At 52.3% G+C, this 14968-nt stretch overlaps 1 protein-coding gene across 8 annotated transcripts in view; it reads right to left on the minus strand.

Moving 5' to 3' along the window:
- Positions 1–4832, minus strand: part of DAG1 (dystroglycan 1) — a 54796-nt gene extending 49964 nt beyond the window's left edge. For 3 of the 8 annotated variants that reach the window (XM_074344889.1, XM_074344890.1, XM_074344891.1), the window contains exon 1: positions 2177–2489. The gene's annotated coding sequence lies outside the window, so the exon portion shown is untranslated. Of the gene's footprint in view, positions 1–2035; positions 2058–2176; positions 2493–4811 lie in introns of those variants that run through there. The other 5 variants (XM_074344894.1, XM_074344895.1, XM_045505943.2 and 2 more) reach the window with 4 other exon arrangements.
- Positions 4833–14968: the final 10136 nt, after the last annotated feature.

The raw sequence follows: 14968 nt of genomic DNA on the forward strand, positions 1-14968 counted from the left end.
TACTCTCAGGGTTTAAAATACTAGTCCCGCCCAAGAAGAAACACAATGCCCCCAGTTCAAGTGAGAAGTAAAGTTGTTTAAGGTTTTTAACAATCAAATGCCATGCTTATCCTTTTATAAACAACAATTCCAGCCTAAGTGGTCCCAGGGTCCCTCCAAAACCCACCATTTTCAGTGTCTGAGACACCAGCAAACTTGCAGGAAAGGTGGTTTAAATCCTTGGTCATGCTAAATCTTCTGGCCCACATATTCCTGAATGCAGTCTCTTCCCCCACCACAGCTTAGTAGCCCCTTTGCTCAAACTTTTTCAACCAGTCTCTGAGCTGGCTCCTCCTCCCTCATCTTTCCTTCCATTGGCTGACCTCACAGTCAACAGTCCATATCCCATCCCCTCCCTGCCATTATCTGTGTGGCCACCAATAAGATCTCTTAAACATAGGTCTGGATGGTGCCACTCCACTAATGCAAAGCCTTCCCAGACTCCTACACCTTGAGTATGAAGTTTGAACTCCTAAGTAGAAGGAAGGCGTGGGGCTTCCACCTGTCAAGCTGAAGGACTCACAGGTGCTATTCTAGGCACTCATATACATGTGGTTCCCTGTGTCCAGAGCTTGCTGTCCCCCAGCTAACTTCTGCTGGCCCTGCAAACCTCAGCTCAGGAATTCCCTTTCTCCTCAGACTCTCAAAGCACCATGTGAGCACACTTAGAGAGCAGACACTATTAATCACAGGCTCCCATCCCCTACTGTCCACCAAACTGAGTTCCTTAAAGGCAGAACCAGCCTCTTTCGTGAGTCCCCTGGACCTACCACAGAATTTGGTAAGTAGTGAAGCCAAATATTTGTTAAATAAATGAATGCATTTTGCCATATCAACTTTTAAGAACAGTGAAGACTTGCCCTCTACCTCTTTCAACACAGGTACACAAGGTTTCATGTTCCAACCAAACGTTTCTTTCCTATACAGTACTGCTCACTCAGACTTTCCATACAGTATCCCACAGGCCTTTAACAGGCTCACACTATGCATCCAACTCCCTCCTCAAATCTGATTTCTCCAAGAAATGGCTCCTTAGCCTCCTTTAAGCATGCAGGCCAGGAGCTCTTATTCCTTGACTCAAAGGCAAACAAAGTTCAACTTCATATTCAAACTATGCCGCCAATGTCGAATTCTTTTTTTTTAAAAAGGACATTCTAAAATTAGGTCTCTGAACCCTAAGCACAGAACAACCTGATAAAGTTACTACATCCCATCTACACCAAACTCCAAAACACCTGGTAGCACATCCAACTCTTTATCTGGACTTCTGTCCTATAAACACCACCCTCCCTGCAGAGCCTGGCTTCCATGCCAGGAATCATGTCTACTCACTTATTTAGGGAAACAGCAGGCCAGGCTCTTAAGTTAGAACTCTAGGCTAAACCCGTGCTGTCCTAGACTGTAGCTCTCACCAAGACAAAACTTCATGCTCACTATTAATACTAATTCCAAAGTAATCTAAAAGTTTCTCAAGTCACAGAGATTTAAAAATGCATTTTAAATTAGTAGTTGAGTTTGAAATTAATTTGGAATTTATGGCATAAAGATTCTAAACCAAGAGAGCATTTTAGAGACGTTTTCTAAATATAACCGTGGGTGAATATGGTTTTCTAAACACCAAGTGAAAAGGTAGTAGCCGGCTTCCAAAGAAGCCCAAGTGTGTATGTATGTGGAGAGGTGACCCCAAGGCTCTGAGCGGCTGAGGACCCAAAGGCTGCGGCGCCCTTCCTCGCCTCCTGCGGGGGCTCAATGCCCCATCCTCAGGCTCCGGCCAAACTGGGCCGCGCTACCCTCTTCGGAAGCCCGGGAGGCGGCCCGCAGGCCGCACATGCCCGCGGCAGACGCGCAGGCCCCGCGTTCCCGGGAGCGCGGGCCGGGCTGAGGCCTGGCCCATCGCCGCGGCGCGCAGCCCCGACCCGGACGCCGATGCCCCAAGCCTTCGCCTAAACGGCCGAGAGCAAGGGGGCGGCTCTGCCCGGGCCGCGCCGCGCCTCACCCGCAAGGACGTCCGCGACCGTGTCCCCACCCCGGGCCAAATAGCGAGCAGCAGCAGGTGTTCCTAGGGAGGCTCGGGCGGCGACGGTCATGGGGCCCTGGGCTGCCAGGCTCGGCGGCAGGAGACAGGCGGCGCACTCACCGAGCGCCTGTGGGCGGGCCGCGGCAGGTGCTCGCTCTTCCCGGTCGCTAGACGCCGCCGCTGCACCCCGGGGACTCGGCGCGAAGCCGCCGCCACTGCTGCTGCCGCCGAGCCCGAGGAGCGCGAGCGCCGCACCGCAGCCTCCGCGCGAGCACGTACCGGGCGGTGAGAGGGCGCCGAGCGCGAGGGCGGGGCGCGCGGCCGGAGCCTAGCAACCCCCTGACACGCGAGTGCCGCAGCCAATCCCTCAGCCAGCTCCGCGCGGCGCCGACCGGCAGTCCTCGCGACGCCCGCTTCTGCCTGCGTCGGCCGCCCCGCAGCGCGCCGCACCCGCGCATAGGTCCCGCCCCCGCCCGCGCCGCTTTGCTCATTGGTCCGCCACGCCCCCGCCCGAAAGGACACGCCCCATCCTGGAAATCCCGCCCCGCGGCCCGCCAGGTTCGTCCCCGGGACACGCCCCGGCCCATCTCGGTCGCTCTGAGCGCTTGGGACTGGAAGTGGGGGAGGGGCGCCCCGCCCAACCTCAGGCATTTGGGTCTTTGACAGGCATCCAACCAACCCGGGTGGTCAGGCTCGAGAACTGGCCCGGCCACAACTGGCCACCCATCGATTGCCTTCAGCCGTCCTGATTTCCCTCGAACACAAATCAGGAGGTATTTCTAAGCCAAAAAAAGATCAGGAAGCGTCCTCTAAATTGCGAAGGATCGTGGCCATGTTGTCCGATTCTTATACTGATGAGGAAACTGAGGCAAAGACTGGACGGGCAGGAAGCGGGCCTGTCCCCCAGCAGGCGGGGGCGTCCGGGAAGCGCCTCTGGCCTGACCCTCGTCCCCTCCTCCTGCCCTGAACACCCGGAATCTGAAGCCTCCTCAGGCGCCAGAAATAGCTCTGACCCGCTGGCACTGGTCACTCACCCGAGGCCCGCATTCTTGCAGAGGGTGGGGGGAATAAAGAGGTGGGGGGTTATTGCTAAGGTCTGTCTCCCTTCAGAAAGGCTCTTGTCTTCCTAAAAGTGCTCTCATCTCCCCAGGGCTTACCTAGACCCCCCCCCCAATCTCAAAGCCCCAGATCTGACAGTTACTGGACCTGAACAGTTACTGGATGGGTCTGGGGATGGGACCCATGGTGGGCTCTGTTCCCCAAGCCCTGTTTAGGATTTGTCCACTCTCTTCTGGGCCTGTGGCCAGGCTGGAATTCTAGGCCCGCGCTCTTGTCAGTGAGTACATTCTGAACACAGAACTGGCTGCCGCCTGCCAGGGGTTCCTCCCACAATCGAGACAGCTCTGGGTCTCCCCTGCTTTTTCCCCCTCTTCAGGAAGGACTGGGAGAAGAAAATTTCAGAGAGAGCAGAAAGGAATGCCCCATCTCCCAAACATTCACACCTGTTTGTGATTCTTTATATTTAAAAGCATAACGGGGGATGATATAGCTTAAGTGGTAGCATACATGCTTTGCATGCGCAAGATCCTGGGTTCAATCCCAGTACCTCCTCCAAAAAGTAAATAAATACTTCCCCCCTAAAATAAATACCTCCCCCCTAAAAAAACTTTTTTTAAATTTTTTAAAAAACTTGGGTTCCAGACTTCATTCACATAGACCAGAAAAAGAACTAAAAACCAGGAAAAGGGCCCAAATCATGAATTAATGTTAAAAGTAAAAAAAAAATTACTGGCCTCTCAAATCCAGCTCTAAAATTCTGCTGCTTTGAAAAGGCTAAGAATGCAGAAAATTATTTAGGTTTCTAAACAAAATACATTCTTTCATATACTCCTTCAGTTTATGGAGTCTACCACTACCCCCAAATAAACACCAGGCACTGCTTTGCAGCCCCAGGTTCTGCTGGGTAGTTTAATGTCTGACTATATAGTTATAAACATAAAACATATATATATATTTTTTTTCTAAAACAAAAGACAGCAGTGAGTACAGGCCTCATGAGGCACTTCCCTCCTACCATCTACACAGAAGCTGCTAGCTGTTCTTTAGTCCTCACTGACCATCCATGGATGCTAGAGTAACTCCTCTTCTTCCTTTTTTAGCACTGGTCTTGTTACACGAGGCACCAAGCCTCAATCTGGCCTCCAAAGTCCCAGCACCCCATGCCCAAGCTTCCCAAGAACTCTGGCCATGGGAAGGTCCCTACCTCAACTAGCTGGTGCCAAAAGGTGAGACAGACCCTTCCTAATCCTAGGAGAAGAGGAGCAGTGTTTGCCTGAAGCCCTTATAGCCACCTTCCAGTCTCTGCCTCTCCCAGTTTGGGACTCAGTTGGAGATGCTGTGGTCCCAGACTGGCTGCAATGCTCTCCCCCTGTCCCAGCCCTCCAGCCTTGGCATATCCACTCCCAGGTCCCCCAGCCCCCTGTACCTTCAGGCTCTAGAAGGCAAGAGGCCTGGTTGGCCAGAATTGGACCAGCCTCTTGGGGGCCTAACCAGCCCCCACTGGAACCCAACCAACCCCCATGGAACCCATAGCAGAGTAAAGAGGGAGGTAGACAGTCTTCATGGGCCCCTAGGATGTGTAGGGGCTAAATCAAGGCTCTGCTACTCCCTGTAGTCCTGAGAGTTGAAGACTTCCCACTCTCATGAAACTCTACAGCCCACCCTTGGGCTAAGCACAAGGTCCCCAGTGACTCACCCTTGGGAGTTATTCTGGAACCCCTGCGGTACCTAGGCCACCCTTGGTCAGGAGTGGTGCTCACAGCCAGTTGGAGAGCACAGCCAAGAGTGAGACCCAGGGCACACCCAAGAACAGCTGCCCGAAGGGCCCACGTGGTATGAGCCCTGGGAGGACTGACTATCAGGAGACTGAGAATGAGGCTCTTCAGTCAGTGACAGTCAGACCTCAATTCTCTTGGCCCTTTAGCCTCCAGTGCTTCCTTCATTTAGACCCCCAGCCAGAGGCTCCAGGAAGATTATCAGATTAAGTTTTTTCTTCCCCACGGAAGTATGAGTCCTTGAGGCCAGATGTGCACCTGCTTGTTCCCACCATTGCAACAGTCACCTGACAGCATGCACATAGTAGAGGCTCAATTTTTGTTTGGGAAAGAAGGAATCAGCGGACACTGCCTGCCTCACTTGTTGGTTGGCAATTAGCCCCAAGGGCCCAAGCCCTGTGTAAGGCCCAAGGCAGATGTCCCAATGCTTACTTGGGGCTGATGTGATTTAAGCTATGGCTTTGGTTCTAGCTCAAATAAAATCCAGCAGACACCTACATAGACCAAACTTTCCTCTGGTCCTAGGGCCTTTTTATTCTGGCATGTTCCCCAAGGAACCAAGGGCCTGGGGCCAGTGCCCAGCCTGAGGGAGGGAGGCTCCTGCTGCTGAGCCTCCCCGAGTCCCGATGGAGAGCAGCATGGGTCAGTGCTGGCTGAGAGTAGAGGCTCCTGACCCAAATGCCAGGCCAGCAGTGGGCTGGCAAGCAGGGCCAGCCAAATCAGGGCAAGGGAGGAGTCCCTTTTGTCTGGATTTAACAGAAGGCAGATTGTCCAGCAGCTCTGGCAGAAAGAAAGGGCTGATAAGTTCATCCGGGAGAAACTGCCAGTAGGCGTGTTTGCTGGTCACGACCAGCCTTCCGACAAGTTAGTTCCCTCCCTTGCAGGGCCCTCCACTCCAGCACTTCCAGCAGACCCCTTCAGACGTGTCTGGCACAGGGCCTTCCTCTAGTCAGCCAGGCAGCAGCTTCTACACCTAGTTCTCCAGAACATGCAGTCCTTTGGGAACAGGAACTCCACAGCAAGGGTGAGGGCTAGTTGAATAAATAAAAGTCCCTCTCCCCAGGTGGACACATATTTCTACTGCCCCCTCGCTCAGCCACATTCCACTCTCTTCTGGCTCTGGGATAAAACAGTCCCCCAAGTCCAACTTTGGGTGATTGTTCTCAAAACACTGAGCTTCTGGCCTTGAGCACTGGACTAAACACCAGATTAGGTCTGGTCTGACCAGGTAGCCAGTGGAAGCAAGCAAAGTAAACGGTCTGTTTGTTAATTCTTTTCAGTCAATGACCAACTAGCCCCTAAACTTCTTGGGGAAACTACCCACACTCTTCTGGTTCAGCCAGATTAAGAGTCCCTTCTCTCGCTCAGTCATATGTCCATGTATGGCTCAGAGGTTGGCCAGAGGCTCCTTCAGGGGCAGAAAGACCTCTTCTCAGAGATGGCCTGAGATCTGGGCCCATCCCTCTCATCAGCCTGGGATCCTCTCAGTGGCCCCTTAGTCAGGTGACATTAACGGGCTACCCAGCAGCACTGCTGTCATGGCTGATGGGTAACCCATTGGAACACTGGAAAGTGTTGGACCTGAGTGGACTGACAGCCTTTGCTCTAGGCTGAGTGACAGAGACAGTCAGGGCCTCTGGGAGCTCCACCTGTGGTCTGGGAAATCCCCAGTAATTCTGGGAGGAATAAGAGGGATCCCTCCAGCCATCTTGTGGGGAGCTAATAAAGGATAAAGCGTGAAGGGAGGGTGGGTTAGCTCAGTGGTAGACTGAGTGCTTTGCAGGCATGAGGTCTTGAGTTCAATGCCCAGTACCTCCATTAAAAAAAAAAAAAAAAAAAAGAGTGAATGTTAGTTTATCAGCCCCAAACCTCCCAGTAGATCCATGTCCATGTGAGGAATAAGCCTCTGTAGGGACCCAGAGCTAAATTCACTGTGTGACCTTACATAAGCTAATTGCCCTCTCTGAGTCTCTCAGCCATCCTCATCATCAAGGGACCTCATGTGATGTATGGGCCTGCTCGCTGTGGGACCTGCCTGCTCACTGAGAATGACAGGTCACTGTATGTGACTGGACCAGTTTGAAACATCCATCAATGGATTGTTAATCCACAGATATTTACTGAGTCTATTATACGCTGGAAACACAGCAAGGGATAAAAGGAATAAGCCCTGCTCTTGTGGAGCCCAAATTCTAGTGTAGCAAGATATATGGTAAATAAACAAGTAAATAAAAGTACAATAATCGGGCATGAGAGGGCTGGGAGGCGCCAGGATCTGCTGTGCTGTACAGCTCTTCAGGAAAGTCCTCTCTCTGAAGACAGAGCCCACAGGAGATAAAGTAGGAAGTCCTGGAGGTTTCGGGGAAATGAGGGGAACCAGCCTAGGGAATGGCCACCACAGTCGGGGCAGAGGAGGGCGTGGCCAGGTCTGAGGAATCTTGGAGGTCAGCATGGCCTGAGCAGTGAATGCAACAGTGAACAAGGGAAGATGAGTGACTGGTAGGAGGCAGGCACTGGAGCTGGATTTAAGCTGGCTCAGGTTTGCCAGAAGGACAGGATCCCAGGAACAAGGGATAGGGAAGCTGAAGGGTGGGAGCAAGGAGGAGGGGAGTGGGGACGGTGCCCTCAGGCCTCATGGAAGGAATGCAGTGGGGTGAGGAATGAGGGGGCAGCAGCTTGGCCCCAGCCCTGGAGCCCCTCCTTTCCCTGGGAGATGGGGAGAGGGGTGGGAGAGCAGGCAGGGGAGGGGGCAGACATAGGGGGCCTGCAGGGGAAGGGCACCAGGCGCTATAGAAGTCAAGTCAGAACAAGCATTTAGAGAGAAAATGTCTCACTTTCCCTGCCTCCACCTTCCACCGGAATGCAGAGGCGGCACCCCCCTCCCCACCTCCAGCCCCAAAGGAGGAAGGACGAGGGGGGCAGGGAAAATGCCTGTGGTGAGAGGAATGGCTGGGGCAGCTCCTGGTCTGTGCTGCAGGTAAGGGCTTTAGGAGAGACCCTGCAGAGCCCACCAGAGCGGGCCTGGCACCAGCTCCCTGAGGAAAGGAAGCCCTTGGGATGGGCCAAGGTGAAGTGGGGAGAAAGAGTAGAGAAGGAGGGGGAATATCCTGGTCCAAGACAGGTTCTAGGGTGCTCCTCCCACCCGACTCCCCTGGGCTGCTGTTAGACACAGGCTTGCTGGAAGCCCTCAGGAGAAATTGAGTGTCACCTGCAGGCACATGGGACCTCAGCCAGCTGTCCCATCCATCCCCCTCCTGCTCACTGCTCAGGGCTGGTAACCTTCAAAGGTCTCTCCCTGCAGCTGCCAGTTAGCCAGAATGGATCAAAGTCCTGGCTGGGGTCACCCGTGAATGGGCAGAAGAGCTCTGTGTTCATCAGATGAGTTCAGTAGGCTGAACCTGACAAGGGATGTCAGGGACCCCAGGGACCAGGAAGGCCTGGAACAGGAAGGACTGAGGTCCTAAGGACTCAGGACCAGCCCTGGCCCTGGAGGTAAGAGAGACCCCAGCTTGAAGCCAAGGTTCTGGATCTCTGTGTGTGGGCATGACTGGCTGCAAACATGGTCGTGGCTGTTTGCAGAGGCACTGACATGTCCTAAGGGCCATACAAAGACCCATTCATGATTCGTGGAGAATTTTTACAGAAAAGTTGAAAAAAACCATTTTGTCTCTTCCTCCCCCACCCATCTCTGTGCCCTCAAGCACATGTGGGAATGTGGCAGCTGGCATGACACCAAGGTGGGGACATCAAGGTAGAGGGAAGGCTGCTCCAGAAGAGGATAGCCTGGGCCTCAAAGCCAGGGCCCAGGAGCTGCTCCCCCAAGTTTGGGGCCTCAGGAAGGAAGCTGGCGTTGGCTGATCCCCTGCCCTCCCTCTGCCTGAAACCTCCTTGTGCTCACCCTGCTGGCTGGGACCCTTGGCAGCTGGTTCAGTGGCAGCGGTGCTGAGTTGGGCAAAGAAGTGGCAGCCCACAGGCCTCCTTACTGCACCTACAACCACTGGGACCAGCCTCACTCCCAGTAGGTTCCCTCAATTCCCCAGTTCACAGGAGGCAGGCCCTGGGGGAGTCCCAGGCCTACTTGCTCTTATAGTGGGCAGCCCAGGTTTGAGGCCCCAAGGGCTGGATGCACACAGGCAGGGGCCCTGGCGCCTGCCTCTGACTGACTGGGACCTTGGGCAAACCATTTTCCCTGCCTGACCCTATGGGCCAGAGCTTTCCAAAAGGTGCCGGGTTATTTACTTTCCTTCCCAGAAGGGCCAGGACACAGGTGCAGATAAGGAGCTGAGGAGCTGGGGAGAGGGAAAAAAAAACCCCAGGGACTAGTGCGGGGGGAGGGCTCTAGAAGGATCCTGAGAGAGGCAGTGCAGCCCAGGGGGATGGCCTTTGGAGGAACCACCAGAAGGGGGAAGAGAGCACTTGCTCCCTCGCTAGCCCCCCATTCCTCATCCCATCTTTTCCTTCCCAGAGGAATTCTGGTTGCCTGTGAAAGCACTGGAGCCAGGCTGGCCCCTTGGCAGCAGATGCTGCCCCTCCCCTGCTGCCCTCCCACCCCCACTGGCTCTCGACCTCCATTCCCACGGCCCAGCAGCCAGGGGGCTTCTTCACCTGCTGCTGTCCTGGTTCCCTCCCTCTTCCGGGCCAGCAGCTGTTCCCAGACAGCTGGATCAGAGGGGACACTGCCTCCTGCTGAACTGCCATGACCTCCTCCTCCCCTGCCCGATGGCCCTGCTGGCCCACCCACAGCCCTGCCTTTCAGATGTCCTTGACTTCAAATCTTGGAAACCCAGCACAGCTGTGGGTTGTCTGCACTCTCACAAGGGGTAACAGCTGCTGCTGCTCCCAGCCTCCTCCAGGGCCAAGATGCCCTTCCCTCCTGTTAGCTGAGGGTGAAGTGCCAGCCCTTACCCTGTACATCCTCCTCGTTTTATTGGGCTTTGGTCTTCTGAGCCCCTAAAACCACTGCAGCCTGCAGGGAGGAGAGGCCATGCAGCCCTGTCCTCTGCTGACCCAGTATTGGTGCAGCAGCAGCCAAAGCTAACTTTCAAACCCAAATCTACCTGTGATCCCACCCTGCTCAGTGTTCTGCTTGACCTCCCACTGCCACTGTCTGGGAACAAGGACTCCTCATTCACCCTGACCTGCCCAGCTTAGTTACCTGCCCTCTACTCTACCCCCTGCCCCCCAACATTCCATCCTTCACTTCTCTCAATACCTACCCACACATCTTGACCCTAGGTTTTTTTTTTTTTTTTTTTTGCATAAACCCTCAGCTACGTGGAACCTTTTTAAGTTCCTACACAGGCATCTGCCAGCTCACCTCAAGCCTTTCAAGCCTTCCCACATGGGACACTTCTGCCCACAGCATTCTTTTCCCACTGGGCCGACTTCATTCCTGCTCATTCCCCGTTCAGTTTCTGGCTTGGGCACTGTGTCCCTGCTCTGGATCTTTGTTTAGTATTATGTCTCATTTAGAGTTTATGCCTAGGACAGATTGGAGGATCTGTGTCTGGCTATTCCTCCATCCTGGGAACCTCTAGCACCTGAGACAGAGCATAGCACTTAGGTACCCAATCAAATGGAAGGAATGAATGAACATTTGAAAATGAGGCTTCTTGGAGTCTGAAGTCTGTGTAGGAGATCTGTACCCTTCTGGAGAGACCTCCCAGAGAGTCCAATTTGCATTTTGGAGCCCAATCCTCATAAACCAACATAACTTCAGGGACTGCCAGCCTCCTGAAGAATAAATTTAAGCACCACCCTATATCCCCCTGGGCAATAGGAACCTGCCCTGGACTGGTCAAGGCTCACTAGTCTCATCCCCTCCCCTCAACTCACCTATGCGGGCCCCTTCTCCTCCACCTACCCAAGCCCTGCCTATTCCACTCAAGAACAATATGCAGAATTCTTCTCAGCATCTGACTCCGTACTGTTTCTAGGAGACCTCAAGCTCTTGGAGGGCAAAGGTTGCCCTCGATTATAACAGCTACCATCACTGAGCTCTGTCCTGCACCCTGGATACACAAATTTCACTTTGCTTCCCAACAACCCTCTGAAGCAGTTATTATTGGCTCCACGTTACAGATGAGGAAACTGAGGCACGAGGGTAAAGTCACTTAGCAGAGGTCACATAGCCAGGAAATGACCAAGCTGAAGATCTGGGTTCATCTTCATAGCCTTCACTGTGGCTGGCCCAGAGTAAGGGACTCCACTGATGCTTGTTGAATAAGTGAATAAATGGACGTGGTTGCATCAAAATTTCAACTACCAGGACTCATCCACGCCTGAGTCCCGGATACAGAGGCGTTGGGCTTATAAGAGGGGCTTCCAGATTTGAGAGAAACAGGGCCAGGTCTCTGTCTCCTTCTCTTTTTGTTCACATGGCTGGTGGCCACCCTGGCCTCACCTTGGTGGGGTCTTGACACTTGCTGATTGTGGGAATAGTCAGGGACCAGTGAGGGAGGGAAGAGGCTGCAGGAACCTCAGTGAGGAAGAAAAGGCAGGTAGCTCCAGGTCAGCCAGCCCCTTTCAAAGAGCAAAGAGGCCTGGGGCCAGTGTTTGGACAGAGGTGTCCTCAGGGTGGCATTCTTCAGATCCTGACTGTTAAAGGGTAAGGAACTGGGTGAAGGGCAGGGAAACAATCAAATCAAATCCGAAAGCCCTTTTCTGAGCAACTACTCTGTTCCCAGACACACAAAAAGGCCAGTTTGGAGAACTAGAAGTCATAGTTAGGAAAACAGAGGAGCCTGTGTTTCAGCTCCTCCCAGGGAGAGCTGTACCAGGAAACAAGGAGGTGTGTGGGGAGGACTCAGGCAGCCTGGCCTAGTCTGAGGAAGCCACCTGGAGGAGGGGGGTCACTAAAGCTGGGTCTTTGCGGAGAGGAGCAGCTAAGGTTCCTGCTGGCTTGAGGAACTCCCTGGAAGGGCTCAGCAGTAGCAGAGCCTGTGCAGGCCTGACCAGACGGACAAGAATGGGGCAAAGGTGACTGCCTGAGTGGGCTCTGACTAGGCATCCCAGACTTTGCTGGAACTTGCCTGATGACTCTAAGCAGAATGGTCTGGAGTGGGGGCCAAGCAGGGGGAACTCAGGGAAGGAGGTTGGGAACAGACAAGATAAGCCAGCTGAGCAGCCTCCTGCTGGTCCTGCATTGCCCAATGCTACAGTCATCTCGTTCCAGATTCCTTTCATAATGGGATAAAATGTACCAACAGTAAGGCCCAGAATGGGGCCTGGTGGGGTCCAGTGACTTCAGTGGCAGGACAGTGGGTCCTGGGAAAGCCAGTGAAACACAAACATTCCTGGCTCTCTGTCCCCAACAGCTGCAGGAAGCTGCTTCAAGTCCCAGCTGTACCCAGCAGCCCCCAAGGACCAGAGAAAGTCTTATTCCCTGCTACCTCCTTGATTGGACACACACGCTCCTGGATGGGAGCTGCTGAGTACTCCGTGGCAGAGATGGTGGGGCTGTCAGCTGACATTTGGGAAGACAGCACAGAGCCTGTCTGGAAACCAACTCTGAGAAGGAGGTACCATGGATTTCATGCCCTGTGGCAGGGTCCCCAGCCTTCCTTACCTCCATCATCTGAAGAAGCTATTGGCACCTTTCCTAGACAAACACTCCCTACACACACAACTTTGCCTATAATTTACAAGGGTCCCAAACATCCTGTTGTACTTGCAGGGACTCCAAGCTAGAAGCCCCTGCAGTGTGCTAAAGGTCCAAGAATTCCAGTCTGGTTTTGCCCCAGTTGGCTAAGCCTTGGGGCCAGCTCCTGGCCATCATGACTTGCATTGCCTTCTTGAGCCTGAGGGTTTGGGCTAGGGGAGCCTCCAGGGGCCCATCTGCCCTACTGCCTCCTTGGAGCTACTTCACATCATCCTATTGGAGATGGTATAAAAGATAGATCGGCTTCAAACCCTGCTGAGAATCCAGACCTGTACTCGCCAGAGCTGGGCTGTTATACTTACACTAGGGACCCCCTGATTCCCAGAAGCATCTGCTGCCCCCCTGCCTCCTGCCCATCCAGATGGGACTGGCTGCCAACCTGTGGGCCTCAGGGAGCTTTTGAATCTCTGGACTCTCATTCACACACGCCCTTCAACACACCTTTTGGGTTTTTGTTTGGCTCGGTTTGTTTTTTTTCATTTATCGGCTCTATCAGTTATTCACCACATTTATTGAGCACATTTACGTACCAGGCCTTAAGCTAAGCATAGCCCAAGTCCAAATTATGCCCAGACTTCTGGGTCCTTCCCAAATCTCACACCCTCCCAAACTTCACTGCCCACCCAAGACAGCCCTCCCAAATGGTTCATCTTGAAACCGAATTCCTCTTATGCTCATTTTGCCTAGTATGGCCACCTCTAGGCAGAGCCTGGCCTGTTAGTCATGTTCTTGCCACCTCTTGCTGCCAGCCAGCAACTCTGAACCTACAGTTAAGAAATGAGGAAAGAAATATTGCCTACCCTAGGAGCCAGGAGGCTTTTAACAAAGGGCCTGGCTGAATCCTGGCAAGAGTATGTTGGTCTATTTATTTTAGACGATAACTTTTGTATTTTGGGTTTTGCTCAGAGTACTTATCACTACTGGACATTGTATGTAAACTGATTTGTCTTGTCTCCTCCACTAGAATGAAAACTCTGTAAGACCAGAGACTTTTGTTTACTGCAGTATGTCCATGTGAAAAAAGTACTCAGTAAATATTTATAAAATGAAAAAAATTCATGGAGTTGAGACCAGATTTTATATACAACATGATTTCCTTCTGCCAGGATCGAACACCTATATGGCCACTCTTCAGCAGTATGGCCTTGGGCCATTTATTTAATTTTTCCACTAATTTCTTACCTGTGATATTAGAATAATTGTGATTTGTATCTTGAAGGGGAGTGGGATGAGGGAAGAACACAAGCGTAAAGAGAACAATGCCTGGCATAGAGTGAACGCTAAGTAAATGTTAGTGGTTATTATCATTGTTGCTATTATTATTCTGCTTTGTTCATTCAACATAGCTAGGAGATTTCCCCACCTGGATCAGAAACTTGATTGTTCTTGGAGACGCATTATGACAAAGGTGCCATTCATTTCGTATAAGTTTATATATTGACTCTTTCTGGATCCCCAAACATTATGAGTAAGAGCAGCTTGTGTGTGTGAGTGTGTGTGTGAATGTATGTGAGTGTGTGTGTGTATGTGTGTGTGCAGTGCATATGTGTGTACAGTGCACTCTTGGGGGAGACTGGCTTTCATCATGTTCTCAAAAGGTCTACGCCCAACAGAAGTTAAGAAGGACTGGGCAGAGGGCCTGCCTGTAGGAGACTTTGAGGCAGCCATTCCCAGAGTCCAGGTGTAGACCATGCCAAAGGGAGCCTGGCACGGTCTCCTTGGTTTTGATTACTGATGGAATTCTTGATATGATCATTGCTTTGGTAATGCTAGGAAATAAGGTCTGGGAAAGATTTCTGGAAAGTTGAGGGTCCAAGACTCAGGTAAGGAATATCATTCCAGGGACCCAGAGCCCACCTCCCACCTACGCTGGCTCCACCAGCCTGAATCCTAGAACCTGATTCTCATGGGCGGGAGACTCTCCATTCCCCAGCAGGTGGCGCTGCTGTCTTGACTATGCCGAGGGTTGCCAGCCAGGAGACGTGTTCTCAGAGGGCTGCGACCTGCTCTAGGGGAGGATGCTGGTAGGGAGGAGTGGAAAGCCTTTCCATTCATTACCAAATTGAGCAAACACTAATTGAATATCTACTATGTGCCAGGCACTGTTCTAGGTGCTGGGGATTTAGCCGGGAACAAGACAAACCAAGTCCTGCTTTTATAGTGTTTACATTTTACAGCTGTGCTGTCAAATATGGTAGCCACTAGCCAAATGCTACTATTGGGCACTGGAAATGTGACTAGTATGAATTGAGAAGTGCTGTAAGTGTGAAATACATACCTCATGTCATGTCAAAAATTTAGTAAAAAATAATGTAAACTATTTAATGTTTTAAATATTGATTTTATATCAATATTTGATGGAAATGATTTTTTTTTGTATTTTGGGTCAAATAAAATATCTTGTTAAAATAATTTAAC

The sequence above is a fragment of the Camelus bactrianus genome, chromosome 17 (assembly GCF_048773025.1).
Source record: "Camelus bactrianus isolate YW-2024 breed Bactrian camel chromosome 17, ASM4877302v1, whole genome shotgun sequence".
Taxonomy (NCBI): domain Eukaryota; kingdom Metazoa; phylum Chordata; class Mammalia; order Artiodactyla; family Camelidae; genus Camelus; species Camelus bactrianus.